The sequence below is a fragment of the Etheostoma spectabile genome, chromosome 3 (genome assembly GCF_008692095.1).
Source record: "Etheostoma spectabile isolate EspeVRDwgs_2016 chromosome 3, UIUC_Espe_1.0, whole genome shotgun sequence".
Taxonomy (NCBI): domain Eukaryota; kingdom Metazoa; phylum Chordata; class Actinopteri; order Perciformes; family Percidae; genus Etheostoma; species Etheostoma spectabile.
The window spans coordinates 4,437,576-4,443,698 of NC_045735.1; the positions used below are offsets into that span (position 1 = coordinate 4,437,576).

Below are 6,123 nucleotides of genomic sequence, written 5' to 3' on the forward strand. Positions count from 1 at the left end.
CAACTCAATAAACTGAGCCAGAGTTTTCACAATCTAGCCATCACACGTTCACAGGTGTTTCAGTATATGACTGGACTTAATTTGTGTTTATTTTGTTATTATTTCTTTTTAACATTATAGACATTGGATTTATTGCACTTTTGCACTTTAAATCTTAATGGGTTGGCTGTAAAACTGAATTGCCCTTGGGGGAATAATAAAGTCATCTCAATCTGAATCGTAACTCAACTGGCTTCTTTAATAGTTTATAAAAAAAAGCTGAAAACTTGACAAAACACAGTTCCAGGAAGCTGACGCCCCCTTTGTCCTGAGGGAGAGTGTTGAAAAGACACTCTGTTGGTTTTAATAGTTGATTCTATCCCCCACAAGAAGAGAAGAGAAAGAAATAGAGCTCCCATTGCCATACGGTCATCTTTTTTATTGAAGGCCTACATGGTTGTCAGTTGTGCTTCTTGTGATGGCTGATTGTTTTTTTCATGACTGTCACTGCCCATATTACGTATAATGTATCACTCCAATTTTATGTACAGATGACAGATATATTTATGCACATACATTTAAAGTGTTAAAAGTTAAGCCCAACGCTGACAGTTTTACTGACCTTGTTGCTATCCTGTATAGCTCTAGCTGCTTTTATTCTCTCATCACCGTTTTGCTTGAAAAGCATGAAGAATCATGGAAAGAAGCCTTTTTTGCATATACATTTTACAAGGGAAATAGTTTAGTCGTGATTCAACGATAATACAATCTTCACCAATCTGAGTGCTGTTCTGTTTGTGTAGGGTTTCTCTCTGGTGCTCTTTAGTTTGGGGATGTATAGTTTAAAATTAAAGAATCCAAGCCCTCAAGGGTTTTAAGAAGTCTTTTTTGTTCTTGTCCTTATTGAATGTTGTGTTGTTATTTCTTGGTTGATGTAAAGCACTTTGGACACTGTTGGTTGCTGTAAAGTGCTATATAAATAATGTTGATTGTGATTCAATATCTTCTTGAATATTGTGTCATGCTTGGCATGTTTGAACGATCAGCACTTTTGTTCTCTACTGTGTTGTAACCATGGCCAGTTTGACTTTTCAGTTCACAAATGTGTATTTACTGGAAATGTATCTACTTTGACCCTAGTAATCGTTAAGGCTGTTTGCATGACAAAAGAAACACACCACGCTGGGTAAGGCAATGTTGCAGACTTAACCTCTGTAAGACTGACTGTTCAACTGATTTAAAAAAGTTAGCTGAAGCAAACACACCGACAAAATGCTTAAAGGTGCAATGTGCAAAATATGGCCATTTTTTTAAATTTTAAAACATAAAAAGTCGGGTTTCAGGCAACAGGTCTTGCGTTATCACCATAATAATCTGTACAAGGATGGTAATCCGCAGTCTCATGTCACCAGTTTGTTGACAAGAGTGGCCGTGGCCGAGACAGTAGGTGTTGTGGGCACTTTTTATGGAAAGAGTCACTGTGGTGTTTTTTTTTGACAGCAGGGATCACCCTGCTTCCCAGCATGGATGATTGTTGCGCGTAAGCAAGCTATCAATTAATTTACTGACACTGACAAGCAAGATTACGGCACACACTCAGAAAACGGAAATGTTTGGCACTGATTGGAAGAACGCTTCATGTGGGGTGGTCGGCTCAAACTATCAAAACAGAAATGTTTTATATGATAGTTTATGGAAAAAAAATAGGCTATGCAGATGCTGAATCTATCCTTATTTTAGATCAACAATGGTTCCACTTAAAAATTTTTTTGTGATTTCGAGAGGCGTTGAGTTGGACGCCCTGATGTTGCATAAAGTAGCCGGACAACAACTATGCAAATGAGAGCGTTCAGTTGATGCACTGCTTACTGGAATTAACTGCGACACTACCAGAATGCTTTGCTGCTCACATACTGTGGAAGTGACGCTTGCCAGTGGACACGTACCGTAGCCAGCAGGATCCCAGCTTGCGTACATCTGCTTCCTACATGGCTGCTGGGGCCCCCTCTGAAAACAATCTAAATTTAAGCCTTAAAAGTCTTGGTTATTTTTAGGTAAATAAGTAAATCATTTTAAACAGGTCTTATTGACTACGGCATGCAACATGCCTCTAATCGCTCTTTTTTTCCGTGGTGTTGTTTTTGTCGCTAGTCCAAATATGTTGTTTACTACGACTACAAATGACACCAACATGCAACTTCTAGACATAAAATGTATTTTATTCTTCAGCTTTGGGAAGTTCAAGTGTTACGATACTTGGCTTGAAAAAAAACAGAATTCGGGTTAGTTGATGTTGTGATAAAGGTCTTAATTCTTAAATATGTTCATAACGGTCTTAAAGGTCTTAAAAGTCTTCATTTTAGTTGGTAAAACTCTGGCCAGGCTGGTGTTTGTGCAGGTGGGAAGCACAATGCGTCTTTTTTTTTTTTTTAATTTATTTGCATATTCTAAAACTATATAAAGTACAACAAATGATTCAGTATAAAAAACATCTTTTCATCATTTACATTATACAGTTGAATAAACTATCTGGGATCATTGCCTAATTAGTTGTAAAAAAATTGTAGTTAGCATAACACACCATAGCAGGAAGTCTATCATGATGAATAGGTTACTTTAAAAACAAATAGAGGGGATGGGGACAGTGTGTTTGTGGGGTGGGATTCTTTATCAGGAGACTATTAAACAGATGCGGACTCAAGATCATCTCATCAGTCATGGGTCGTCCGGGATTCAGATGTGGACATGGAGAGATGTGGTCTTCTTGAGCTGGGATGTGCGTGGGCCAAGCGGTGTCAGGACCGTAAGTTACCTCTACACTTAAAAATAGATAATGCCTGTGTGTTAAATGAATTGATCATGGGTAAGGATTTTATACTGCATAATCTTCTGGGTTGGGGTTGTCTCCATGTCAGATCCAGTGAGATATCTACTGTATGTGGCTGGTCTGTAGGCAGTACATGGTAGCCATTCCTGCAGTTCTTGAATCTGGAGGAGACCAAATTATGTGCGAGTCTCCTCAGCCCAACGAGACTCTGAAATGAGAGTCACTCTGATGTCCATGAAGAGAATACACCCCTTTGAAGGGATGTGCAGTAAAGAATGTCATGCTGCATTAATTTAAGTCAGTAAGGTTCCTAATTTGATCATGTTACATTTCTATAAAATGTGTAGAAGAAACTGAGTTGAAAAACATGATAGGATTTCATAACATACAGAACCACATATAGATTTGTAAAAGAAAGCCCACAATAAATAAGTTTGTAAATTGACAAACTCCTGTTGTTAAGCATTGGGATTTAGGATTTACGAAATCAAGATAGAACAGATCGAGTTAAATATTCCATAAATCAAATCATTTTTAATGGGATTATGACTTCTTGGTGTCTATAAAATATATTTCTGTCACAGGTCTCTTTAGTGCAGGATGAAGTGGGGCAAACTTGGAGGTGGTGGTACGGAGGCGACACATCTACTCTAGAGAAGTCAGAAAAGTTAAGATCAAAGTCTATAAACAATGACATTCATCCAAACAGATAACCAATCTACCTCCCAGGACAAAACAGGTAATTTGGGTTGATGGTTTTTACTGATTTATGTTGTTACCTTATATTTGCTTTTTTAATCTACGTATGGGCTTGTTACTCATATAGACTTCTTGACCTTTGTATTTGCCATAATACTAATGAGGTTGAGATTCCTTCCATAACCCTATAGGGTTTTTTGGGGATTTTTTCTTCACCGCACAACTTGCTTCTTTCTTATGGTTGTCATGGTTATGCGACTTTGTGTTATTGTGCAAATAAATCATCTATGACATAGTACACAAGATGGTACCATATATAGACAGTTTTCTCTGTACAAATTACAGTGTATGCAGCACTGCGTAACAGTATTGCCATAATATCATATGTTATATATGATATTCCCAGGATTTAAAATGACGCCACAAAATGATAGAAATCGGTATGTCACACATTGAAAATATTTTAAAAATTGATTTTTCTCACTTTTCTATCTTTTTTCAAATTTGATGTACTCTTCCTAACAGAAGACCAATCACTGACCTTTAGGATGTTTAACAACTGAGTCAGAGCTGTAAAGCTTCATGTAATCTCTCTGCAGTGTCTTCAGTGCAATTCAGAGTCTCACACTTGACACAAGTTTAAACCTGTCCATCAGCTGGTGAGTGTTTGAACAGTCTTTTTTATTTAGGTCTCATTTATAAACAGTATTAGTGAAATGGTTTGATAATTACCTTGAAATTAACAGATATGAGTATATATGTGGTCAATAATACGAACCAGAGCCCTTTAGATAAACTACCAAGCTACTTTGAAGGTTGTTGACCAGTGATAACATCCATTTCAACACATGTGTTCATTTTGCAACATTTTTGTCACACCATATCCTTATATTTGAAAATAACAGTGGAATCTTCACTATAGCTTCTTATAGCTGTATTTTTTTCCAAAAGTTAACATACTCTTCAGGAAAGCCTTTTAAAATGTTTTAATGTTTTAAAACATTAAATGTTTTTTCATGTTTTGGTGTCACCCGTTTGTTTTTATATAAATCATAATACAAGAGCTGAAGTCTGAGTTTATATCTTTAACTCCTGTGTGATGAGCGCAGGCAAAGCAGCTTGTGCTTTAACAACTCTTTCTTTCTTTCTTACGTACGATATATAGAAATTAAGGTGAGACTAATACACTTAAACACACCATTGGGTATAATAAACTACAAATTACATTTTTAAAGTTGATTCTAAACAAATCTATAAAGCAAATTCCTTTAAGAAAAGAACTCAAGCTATATTCCAAAGCATTTCTGGTGATTAACAGCCTTTGATGTTCGTTTATCAGTAATGGATGGATGGTACTTTTCAGTATAAAAGTTTTTTTTTTTATAAATTCTTTTTTGTCACTGCATAAACTCGTCCAAGACTAGCTAATAATAGCCACAAGTGGACCAAAATATATGATGAATTTGTCAAACTACATAAAAAATTGATTTAAGAAGGATGGAAGACAATATGTGTATATATATTTTTGCAGCAATGTGTACATTTGCCCCATTATTACAGATCTATGTCTGTAACTGGGCACTGATATTAGCCTGCAAGTACATTCATCAGGATCTAATTGAGAGTAATTTCAAGATGCTTCATGTTTTCATGCTGTTTTTTTCATTGAGAGTCAAGAAGTCCAACTTTTTACACCAAACATGGCCCAAGTTTTATCTGCCATTGTAAAGAAGATAGAAGAAATGCCTCTTCCTGTATTCACGAGTTTCCTGTTGTCACATGTTTCTTCTTCACTTAACAGGATTCTACCAGCAACAGGATTGGACAGTGGCTGAATGAAACATCCAATAGTAAGATATTGCAGCTTTCTTACGCCTGAACTCTGAGGCCCGTGAAGGAGCCTACCAAGTTACTGTGTCCGATTGGGTCGGATAAAATACAACACAGCTTCAAGGTGGAAAAATACGTGTAAGTTAAAAAAAAAAAAAAAAAATCTATTTCAATCCATGTGTAATAAAGCAAAGTTCTAATAATTTTACTTTGTCTCCAGTTTGCCTAAATTGGCGTAACATTAAATGCGGCTAATGAAATAAGTATTAATCAGAAGAAATCAAGGCTGAAGTATGTGCAACGTAAGTAAAGCCATTTGCACATTACTCTAAATAATCTAAAACTAGATTAGGGAAGGGTTATTTTCAATGTTTTTTTCTTTATCTATTAGGTATACATACGGGCCAGCCTGTGCCAGGTAGTGTTGACATCAGGTGTGCGACCTTTTAGTGCATCTTATGTTAGACCCCTATATACAACCCTGAACAGCCATTGGGAATCGTTGAGATGCAGGTGCCTTGTTCGAGGAAACAAAGAGGTACAGTAAATATGGTGACAGTCTAATGAAGTAAGGGCATAGACCTTACATATCCTCCTACTAATTACACTGTGCACATTAAAAAAACATATCGTCATCTGTCTTGTCAGTTCAATGTACAAACTGAGGAACGTAAACGTTCATTTTTATACAATGGAGATAGCAGGGGCGGATTAGTCATTTTGAGGCCTAAGGCAAACACAGGCACGGGGCCATCCACAACCCTTGTTCTCCCCCTTTTCAGTCCTTA

The 6,123-nt window shown here is 36.6% G+C and overlaps 1 long non-coding RNA gene across 1 annotated transcript; it reads right to left on the bottom strand.

Annotated features, from left to right (window-relative positions):
- Window positions 1-210: 210 nt before the first annotated feature.
- LOC116686862 (uncharacterized) lies at window positions 211-5,389 on the bottom strand. The gene is made up of 3 exons (XR_004331386.1): window positions 5,305-5,389; window positions 4,927-4,929; window positions 211-223 (listed from the first exon to the last, which is right to left on the bottom strand). It is a non-coding gene; the product is annotated as an uncharacterized LOC116686862 (long non-coding RNA).
- Window positions 5,390-6,123: the final 734 nt, after the last annotated feature.